Genomic DNA, 11,374 nt, shown 5'->3' on the forward strand with positions numbered 1-11,374 from the left:
CTGGGGGTGAGGAAGTCTTTGGGGTTTTCCCCCTGGCAGATATGGAGTTTTTTGCTTGAGATACTAAGGCAATGTTTAGGTTATTCATAACCTTTGAGGTAATATTTCCAAGCTTTGAAAATGTACGTTTTAAATGAGTTTCCTATATCACATAAAATAGACATGTAACATTAGTATAGGGGCATTAATATGTGTATAATAAAATCACTGGTATGTTAGAGAACTTTAGGTGGTCATACCTAGTGTATAATAGAAACTGGAATCTGATGAGATGTGCTGATTTGTAGTGTCAATAACATGACGAGTAGAACAATTTAGATTAACTTCATTTATAAACTATCTATGAAAATTGCCATTACGAAACCTTCAAGTTCACTTTTGTCCCAAACTGCAATGTAAATGAAGCATTGATTGTGAAACAGCCAAGCATTTACATGACATGTTCTGAGTGACAAGTGTGGTAGCAAGGTAATACATGTATATGTATATGTATAGTTATGTTTGAACTAATAAGTAATATTAAAGAATTCATGTAAGAAACAGGGACAAGAACAAATATTGACATGTACCACATTTCAGACAAGGCTATATGCCATTGTAGAAAGGATTTTTTTCTTCCATCACAATTTAAAACACAATGACCCCCCCTATCCACAATTTTCAAAACAGCATGACCCCCCCCCCCACTGCCAATTTCAAAAACAGGGTGACCCCCCTACCAATCCACCGGACCCCCCCCCCCAGGCCGAAGAAACTGACCGGTCCCTTATATAGATACAGGCATTTTAACGATTCACATTCAAATTTGTATTTGGTGCATAATGGAACATTTGTGACAACCAGGATAATAGGGTGCAGTTAAACCTAGAGTCGAGTAGATAACACAATCATGGCTGACAAAGCAGTGTCTGTATTTGCGGTGCCGACATTTTGTCTTATAACTGGTGCAAGTAGAGGTATAGGACGTGGAATCGCTCTTGAACTTGCAGAGAGAATGGGGAAGAATTCCAAACTCGTTTTAACGGGTCGTTCAGAAGAAAGACTAGAAGAAACGAAACGACTTGTAACTTTGAAGCGTGGTACTGAGATTGAGATCACGGTGGTGGCTTGCGACCTTGGTGATATGGCCTCCATTCCATCAAATGTATCGAAATTGCTGGACTCTGTGGATTCACAGAAATTCCAACATGCCGCACTTTTCATCAACGCTGCATCAATGGGTGATAATACGAAGAAAATTGGCGACTTCGATGACCCGATGGAGGTGCAAAATTACTTCGATTTTAACCTAGTATCAGTTATTTGTGTGACCTCGAAATTTCTTAATGTTTTCAAGAAGAGAGAAGATCTCCGTCGCTCTGTCTTCAATATGTCGACTTCCAGTGCAATACATCCGTATGCATACTCCACTTTAAATTGTACTTCAAAAGCGGCCAAAGATATGCTGTTCAAAGTCCTGGCGTTGGAAGAACCTGACATACGTATCGTTAACTATGTCCTCGGGATAGTTAACACCGATATGTTAACAGAGCTCCTAGCGACCTCAATAAATCCATACGTGAAACTGCGACTAGAAGAGACATTATCATCAGGTAACCTGTTAACAGTGGAGAAGACTTGTAAGGTGTTGATGCAATTAATTGAGGAAGATTCCTTTACGAATGGTGAACACGTGGAATACTACGACGTCGTCGGCGAAGAACACAAGAAGTTCATTACAGAATAACCCTACGATAATGATTCTTTTCATATCAGTACATTCTTTCTTATTGTACACGTGGCATGGTGAATGGATATAAAACCGGGGAGTTTTAAGTTCATCAATATTTGTCTCATGGACATATGTATATAATTACTCAATATATTTATCACTTTTATTCAGCATAGTTTGTTTAGATGTTGGTTAATATTTACTGACCCGATGATGCTCTGTTAGGAGGGCAAAGCAAGTCATAACTTCAGGAAACCTTGTCAGTACTATGTTGAGACTATCCTGTTTTCTCATTGAATTTAGTTAATATCAACTGTTATTCAACTACTACCTTTGCAGTTGTTGAACTGCTGCGGATCAGAATATCGTTTTATCAGTGGTGGAATATTAAAACTGGCTTTGAAAATGCCGAAAAGTCTTCTCCTTGGAAATGTCCGTTTTTTTGTGTACATATGTATATACTCAAAAAATCTATAGTTTTCAAAGTCGCTACATCTCTTTCATTTGCTTCTTTTAAAGTTAAATACGACAGTCTGATTTGCCATGGGCACGTCAGTATCGAACGCACGCTAGGTCCCCCATTCATCTAGACAGTAGAGGTATCGTGTGTCGACACAGTAAGCATACAGTCTATGTTTATAGTCAAGTCAGTCTTAGCGGAAATTTATGCCGAACCTCGACATAACTGCAACAGAAATACTTTTTTATGCATCTTACTCAGAATTGTATGCTGAATAACATATCAAAAGTCTAGAACAAATTAAGTGGTGAACATGGTGAAAAATGACGTTTCTTAATTAGCATAATTAGTGAAAAATATTCATGAAATATCACTTGTTCAACAACCAATGCAAGTAATGTCAATGGGGAGGTCTGAAGGTCATGAATTACCTGTGAGCCACTTTATGATTGTTCACACATTTATATTGAATTTAAACAGACTGAATATGTGTGTGTGTGTGTGAGTGTGTGTGTTAGTGTGTGTGTGTGTGTGTTAGTGTGTGTGTGTGTATTTGTGTGTGTGTGTGTGTGTGTGTGTGTGTGTGTGTGTGTGGTGTTCAATCAATGACAAAATTATAACTCCTCATTTTGCTATTCTTATTTCAATTTTACAACTCAAATATCTATTTTTCTGTTCTATATTCCATTTTACAATTCGTCATTCCAAAACTGAATGCAATTAAACAACTGAACTTTCACTTCTGAATGAAATTTTACAACTCAACTTTCCATTTTTCAATTTTGTATTCTATTTTCCATGTTTAATTCTGTATTCTATTGTACAGTTCGACATTCGATTACTCTGCTTCCTGTTTCATTCGACTACTCATTCTTCTAAACCCAATTTCCCAGTTACACATTTGATTTCAGGGTTCCACTATTCGACATTCTAATTTTGTCATGGATTGGACACCATAGTGTGTGTGTGTGTGTGTGTGTGTGTGTGTGTGTGTGTGTGTGTGTGTGTGTGTGTGTGTGTACTTTAATCAAGATTACAGATTACATGTAACGTACAATAAGTATACATTTTTGTGAACGCCCATATGAATACTTGAAAACCTTCCTTTCATCATTAAATATTTCCCTTGTTAAATAATCTTGCATGTTAAACAAGTGTAAATTAGTATAATTAATAAATAAAACAATATATTAGTAATCCGACATATTTTCTGTTCATGCATAGTTATTGACACTCGATTTTGATTGAACTTTTCAATCATCAAACCACCTCAAAGTAAGCTAAACAATTATATATAAGAGTATTATATTTTCCCTATTTATACTACTAAAACTTTTTTCTACATGTTCCACAATTTAGATTTATCTAGACATTTGATATATTGTTCAGCATAAAATTCTGTGCCAGATTGCTAACAATACCTCTGTTCCAATTATGTCCCTGTTTAATAGGACTATATATCCGCTAGGTTGACCAGACTACACGCCCACTTTGGAGTGGCTTGGTGGTAGAAAAATACATTTATTGATTTCTGAATGCAATATCAATGAGGAGGTATATAACATACATTTGTGAACAAAGGTTATATATATATATATATATATATATATATATATATATATATATATATATATATATATATATATATATATATATATATATATATATATATATATATATATATTAATCATACAGATTAATTTGATACTTGTTGCTGCAGCAATCTATGTTATGTAACTTGGAATGTATTCAATGATGAATCGAAAGTATGTAAGTGTATTTCCATGCCAATACCTAATGACAGACAAACTACCTGCAGGGGGGGGGGGGGCATCAGGAAAATGTTTACCCATTTCATGGGAGCGGGTTTATGATCGATCATAGAGTGGTCCTAAAATAATTCACCATCCTAAGACCCCACCATAGTTTTTGGAATCATAGAATGACGAGAATAAGGAACTATTTCATGCGTGATGACAAATAGTTTTAGTCATTCACTGCTCATGTAAAATACTTCATACAAAACACGAAGTCATATAGAAATTATAACACAATTATAACTACAAAGACACGTGATAGGCAACAACGTGTTATTCTCGGCAAAGAAGTCTCTGACTGGGCCAAACTGAATGGATCAGTCCCACAAGGTTCATGGTTGGGTCCTTTGTTATTCCCCATTATGATTAACGACCTGAAACCACAAACTCGGTCACATAATTTCATGGATAATACCACTTTATCCGAAACTTTATCAACTAGGAGTAATATGCAACAGGCAATAAACTACACAACTGACTGGTCTAAGGCAAACAATATGAAATTAAATCCAGACAAAACAAAAGACATGATAATCTCATTTAAGAAAGACCATCGAGAAATTCGCCTCACCAAAATAAATGACACAGTCGTCGAAAGAATCTCTGTTCAGAAACTTCTCGGGGTAATGATAAATAATACTCTTTCATGGTCAGATCATGTTGATTATATATACAGTAAAGCAACTAAACGGTTGTATTTTCTTACTCTACTCAAGAGATTGGGATTGAGTACTAAGCACTTATTGCTGTACTATACCTCAATTATATGACCAGTGGTAGAATACGCATGTCCAGTGTGGCATAATGCACTTACAAGTGACCAAGCACAACAAATTGAGATGGTACAAAAAAGAGCATTCCGGATCATTTTTCCTCAGACATATCCGGAATGTGTCCCTACCAATATCAAAACTCTAACGCAGAGGAGAGATACAATATGCCAATCATTTTTTGGGAAAATATGTATTAGTAATGACAAATTAAATTACTTGATCAATCCAACCTCAACAAGGAAGACCCGTCACTCAAAAAAAATATAGTATTCCTAGATGTAGAACCGAACGATTCAAAAACAGTTTCATACCATACGCTTTGTACAATTACCAATGATGGCTTGACAGAATGTTTTTGAGCTTGTATAGACCTTTTTAACAGTAATCAGTATTTTTTTATGTCTTACCTTTCTTTAGCTTTTTAACATTTCATTAGGAATCATTCTTAAACATTTTAGCCTTGCTGTCTGTACTCTTTTAGTCTGTGTTTTCCTGTGTATTTGCGATTTTAAATTGCATGATTTCAACCACCTCTTTGTGCTTGGTTGCAAAATAAATAAAGATAATAATTATAAATAACAAAAGAATACAATTGAACAAAACAATGGAAAAACATATTAGTAGTGAGAACAATAAGTGCCTAAATCTTAATCTCCAGTGATGTTTGTATAGCTTTTGTTAGGATAGTGTCACGTTCAAGTAAAACTGCTGGGCTTGAAACAAAGGGAACCATTGAATAAGCTTTGAACTTTAGATACAGATGTCAAACAAACTTATTACGATTTCAAAGGAATAGAATTTGTATACATTGCTAGTCGGCATCACCTGTCATAAGAATATATTAATATTGAAAGCGTTATGTATGTGTTTGTTAAGATGGCAACGAACATTGATACGTGGCAGTAATACTTTGAATATCATGTGATCATATGTAAATATAGTGAACTCCCAACCAACCAACCAATCGGATGTTTGAAACGTATCATGACGCCGGATGCAGATCTAGAATAAGAATTGTGTTGTGATTTTAATATGCTTTGCATATCGAGAGACGCCCCTTTTCTGGGCTATAATATAGTATAACTATTGTAACTTTCTGGGCTATATGGATGGTAACTTGGGGCTTGTTGGGGAGATTCTAAGATTTTGAATCTCCCTGAACCTGTATTGAAGTGGTGTTCCAGCCGGTGTCAGCTAATAAATCATCTTGATGTCTTATCCTGGCCGTGTCCCTGTGCAGTGATTCCGTGTGTACCTCTTGCTAAGTATAATTCCCTACTAAACGTTTATCGATAGTTCTTATTGGCATATCGAAAAGAGATTCAAAGATTGTCAGTAAATATATCGATTTAACGAGTGTAACACAGGAAATCAAGTCACGGGAGTTTCAATGGAAAGTTCTCCATAGAATTTTGTCACGTAAGAAATATCTGTATTACTGGAAGAAAATAGACTGTATGATTTGTAAACATTGTGGAATGATAGATTTATTGGAACACAGATATTTAGAATGTTGTGAAGTGAAGAAACCCTGGCATACGATTTCCAATATCATAAGTCAACATCAGCAAAGAAATGTTAGTTTATCAAATACAGATATTATCTTTTAATTGTAACTTGCAAGTTAACTCGAACAGGTGGTCAGAAAGCGATCTATTGTTAACCTTTAAATCTTAATTGCCAAATGGTCCATACATAACTATTGGGTAGTGGAAAGTATAATACCTTAACATACTATGCTAAGAAGGGAATTTACTATGATATTCAATATAGAACAAGAGCTGAAACATACTGAACTATAATATTTTGAACTTAATTCCTGTAACATGGTTTTTTGGTGTGTTTTTTTGTATCTGTAAGTGATCAATCTTATATATATTTAATAAAAGAAAAAAAAATCATTTCCTTTTTTTGTATATTCGTTTTGGTATTATTGGTCAATATAATGTTTTGAAAACGTAAAGATTTCTTTTCTGGGAAAAAGATGTCATTTTATTGACACATATTCCTGTTCAGGTGTCTTAATGATAAACTCACGGGATAAGTTGGTAGGGTTAGCCGACATGTTAGTCTGTAAGTTACGCCATGACGGGGCGCCCTCACACATCGGCCAAACCCTTAGGAGGCCGGTGAGGGCGAAACGTCACGACGTATCTTACAGTCCACCTACATATATGTAGACTCGAAGGACTAACGCTACCATGCTATTGCTATCCTAACTGATATTTTGATTTGAATTTCGGTGTCCTTCCTCGTCTACGATGATAGTTGTGTAAGCATTCACATGGCAACCTGTATCTTACCAGGTCCCCAATTATACAGGTGGGTTGACTGAGGCACAGTCGTTGTTCAGATCTTGCCCAATTAAGGACTTTAGCCAATCAGGAACAAATGGCAGTGATGGGACTCGAACCTGCAACCTGCAGATTCCAAGCCGGCCTCTCTAACCATTGGACACTTTGCTGGTTTAATTTCTTCATCACCATCTACAGCATGATTGTAAGATGAAAAGTCAAAGGAATAACAACTTTACAATAAAATACTACAATACAAAAGTTACAAGCTCATCAAACATACATCAATATAACGCAATACTAAATACATGCGACTATGACATATATTTTTCAATGGTACAAAACGTAGTAAAATCTATACGAAAACTTCCCAAACTTCATAAAGATATCAATAAACATGTAATCCATCACTTGCCATACATAAAAAGTCTGGATGGTTTGAATTATTATGCAGATTAAATCGTTTTCTGAAGGCATAAAATCACTCACCTACAACAAGATGGGAAAGTGAAAAGGTTAAGACGTCACCATGAACAGCGCCCTCTCACACATTAAATGATTATACCTGTTGTCTTTACTATGAACACAGTGAGCATGCACATGTGTACACATGTGTACAGATGCACATGTGTACAGATGTTGATTTGTGTTCACAGTGGGATAAAATATATCATTTTATATGTTGCGCGCTATCAGTGTATGTATTTTGTTTTGCATAAATTTGTAACAAAAAATAGCGCCAATGGCGTTGAAGCACACATGTATCAATTCAAAGGGATTAAAAAAAATATATACATCATTTGGCGTTGTCTTGTTACTAGGCATATTTGCATACATTTTTTGAATCTTTAGTCACTTGTCTAACGATCCCTGTTATCGTTGCAATATACACCACCATTTGGCTGTTACTATGGGCGTGGTCTTGTTACTAGGCTATTTACATACATTAAAAAAAATCTGTATCCACTTACCTACCGGTTGTAATAAATATATGGGGAACTCCTGATAGCCCAGGTAACCATAACAATGTTAAACATGTATATATAATGTCCCGACTTCACTGGGAGTAGAGAGCTACTAACACTGAAGCCGCGATCAACGGCTGATCGTCAATGGTACTATTCAATCTATTGACACTCTCTTCTATACACATGCTGTAGTAATGAAACATCAACAATGGACACATTCGATGTGCACCATACAAATTTTTGTACTTTGTATTCAAAGAGTGACCAGAATCTCGTATCTACTCATGTTTTTTTCTTTCTTTTATTGAAACGGTCAACTTAGAGTTAAAACGACCGTGAAATGTTCCTCTTTTTATTTTGCGAGGTCATATAAATGTGTACCAATGAACATTGATACATTTTCTTTCTGTGTGCTACCGTTATCTTAGCAGATCATAGCAAAATCATAAATTGTACCAACACCTACTTTTTCAGACATTTAAATGGGCTACATTTGTATATGTAGCAACGTTAGTAAGATATTTGTTGAGCCAGACAATAAAATGTAGCAATGTTAGTCAGAGTTTTGTAGATCAGACAATGATTCGTTTCAACAAAACTGATTTCACTTTTAAAAAAAACTGATTTCAAACTTCTACAGTGGCTTAATTTAGAAGGATGTAGAAGTTACAGTATAATGTATATGTAAAATATTTGTTTCTAACTATTTCAATGAAATCTTGAATGTTGTGTGTACTTTCGAAAAATATTTTGTCTGCCTTCAAAGATTTTCTGTTTTTCAAATTCGATTCTATTTTGCAATCTACAGAACACGTTGTTAACTGTTAATAATTAACAGTAAAATTGGAAAAATATATACAATTTTGAGAGATGTAGTGAACTATATATCGATGCTGGATTTAAAGTTCTTGGTCGTTTGATGCGCATGTCCGGATTATCCGCTTTTTGTCTGTTGACACACATAATACATATTATACAATGTTCAGACTACACATGTTAGTTTCATTCTGAGGCGACAGAAGTAGTAAAACTGATGAGCTAGATTTTGGGTTCCATTCACACTTCATTCTGTACTTGACTCAGTGTCGACCCAAATCACATACCAAAATCATCCAATATTAGCATAGCCTTCATTTGTTTCAATAAATTAGCACCAACCCAAACCTGACCCTGGAAAAACTCCTTATCCTTTACATTGGGATCCAACGGTCCGTCATCTTATTTTTTATTCGCAATATTTTATTGGTTTTCATGGCAAATCTCACCTTTATTTTTATAAATGCTAATTCAACAATCTAAGTACTCGAAAATTAAAAATCATCTTGGTATGCCATGATGACAAATGTGCGCATTGTGTATGCATTCCGGATACGTCTATGATTACATAGTCCCCTCCCTCACCCCATATATCTTGTAGTGAAATTGGCTCCAGGATCAAGTTGAAATTTTATTCATTGCACGTCAAAAGCATGCATCAACAAAAATCACAAGTAGGAGAAATGTAGACATATAATTACACAAACAGGCTTGAGTTGGAGAATAAGCTCTTAAAATTGAGAAAAAGTAGTAAGTGAACAGCTATTAGTACGTGTCAAAAACATTCATCCCGTTCAGCAATTTTCACTACAATTATCAGACAGACAGACAGACAGTCATCATTCAGTCATTCGTGCGAGGGCTTGAATGTGAAAATTAAAATAAGTCTGCGCCAAACAAAGTTCGCCAAGACAGTAGGGCTATACGCAAAAGACAGCCCTCGGACTTCCCAAGGTGTTTTGTTCTTGAAGGACAATTGTCACTTCATTTAGCCAAGTCATTTTCGTACATTCTTGTCCTAAACATATTACAATGGTATATTTTAGGTGTGAAAATCTTCCCGTGTAATTAATAAATACTGAAATTGCACAAAATTCGACGATTTGCCAATATGAGCGTCTGCCATCTTTTTTGTTTTTCACACCCAACATTTTCAAAGTGCCTGTACATATGTCCTGTGCACTCTGGCCAATCAATCAATCAATCAATCAATCAATCAATCAATCAATCAACCAATCAATCAATCAATCAATCAATCAATCAATCAATCAATCAATCAATCAATCAATCAATCAATCAATCAATCAATCAATAAATCAATCACTCACTCAATCTATCAATCAAATTTCTATAGCAGATTTCCAGAACAATGTTCTGTTCAGTAATGGCTAAAGCACACCGTATGCTTTGGTGAACAAATAAGTCTTCAGTTTTGTTTTGAAACAATCCAGGCTGGAGGCTTGGCGAATGTCAAGTGGCAAAGACTTCCATAGTTTGGGGGCGACAATGAATGACCTCCATAGGTGACTTGTCTGTAAGTTGTTGTTGCAAGCAGATTCTTGTTTGTAGAACGAAGAGTGCAACATGGTGTGTATGGCTGGAGGAGATCACAAATGTAATCTGGAGTTAAGCTACGAAGGGCTTTATATGTCAACAGTAACATTTTGTAATCAATCCTGAAACGAACTGGTAAACAATGCAGGCTGATGAGAACCGGAGAGATATGTTCAAACTTCTTGGTACGAGAGATGATCCTTGCCGCTGTATTTTGAGCACGTTGTAATAGGTTTATGGTGGTGTCAGGAAGTCTGTATAATAATGCATTACTGTAGTCAAGCTTGGCTGATAGGATTGCATGGATTATAGTAAGACAAACGCCATCGGTGATGTATTGCCTTATGGATGCAATGCGACGAAGATGTGTATAGATTGATTTGCAGGTATTCTTGACGTGGTGGTTAAAAATGTGGATATTATTGAAGAATACTCCAATGTTATGAGCTAATGTGACTGGTGTAATGGGTACAGAGCTAATGTTGATATGATAAATCGGATCTGGCAAGTGGTTGAATTTTGAACGGATGAGGAGAACTTCAAGCTATGGCCTCTTAAAAGCACCAAGGATGTACAAGAGACATTAATTGTGTGGCAATTTTGAAAAAACTCAATCATAACTGATGGCGAATTGCTGAGAAAAATAACCTGATGATAACTTATCGAAAATCTACAACAAACATAGTGACGGACTTCACATCTTTGGATTTGAATGTGAACCTAAAAAATAACATTCATTCCATACTTACTGTACCTGACTTGACATGTACCTGACTGTATCTGACAGTACCTGACCTGACCTGTGCCTGACTGTACCTGACCTGACCTGTGCCTGACTGTACCTGACCTGACCTGTGCCTGACTGTACCTGACCTGTACCTGACTTGACCTATGCCTAACCTGAGCTGTACCTGACTGTACCTGACCTATGCCTGACCTGTACCTGCGTTTTGTATCGACCGTCATGGTCAACAAAATATT

The 11,374-nt window shown here is 35.8% G+C and overlaps 1 pseudogene; it reads left to right on the forward strand.

Annotated features, from left to right (window-relative positions):
- The first annotated feature begins 889 nt into the window (after positions 1-889).
- Positions 890-1,726, forward strand: LOC144439877 (sepiapterin reductase pseudogene; annotated as a pseudogene).
- The last annotated feature ends 9,648 nt before the right edge of the window (positions 1,727-11,374 follow it).

The sequence above is a fragment of the Glandiceps talaboti genome, chromosome 9 (assembly GCF_964340395.1).
Source record: "Glandiceps talaboti chromosome 9, keGlaTala1.1, whole genome shotgun sequence".
Classification (NCBI taxonomy): domain Eukaryota; kingdom Metazoa; phylum Hemichordata; class Enteropneusta; family Spengelidae; genus Glandiceps; species Glandiceps talaboti.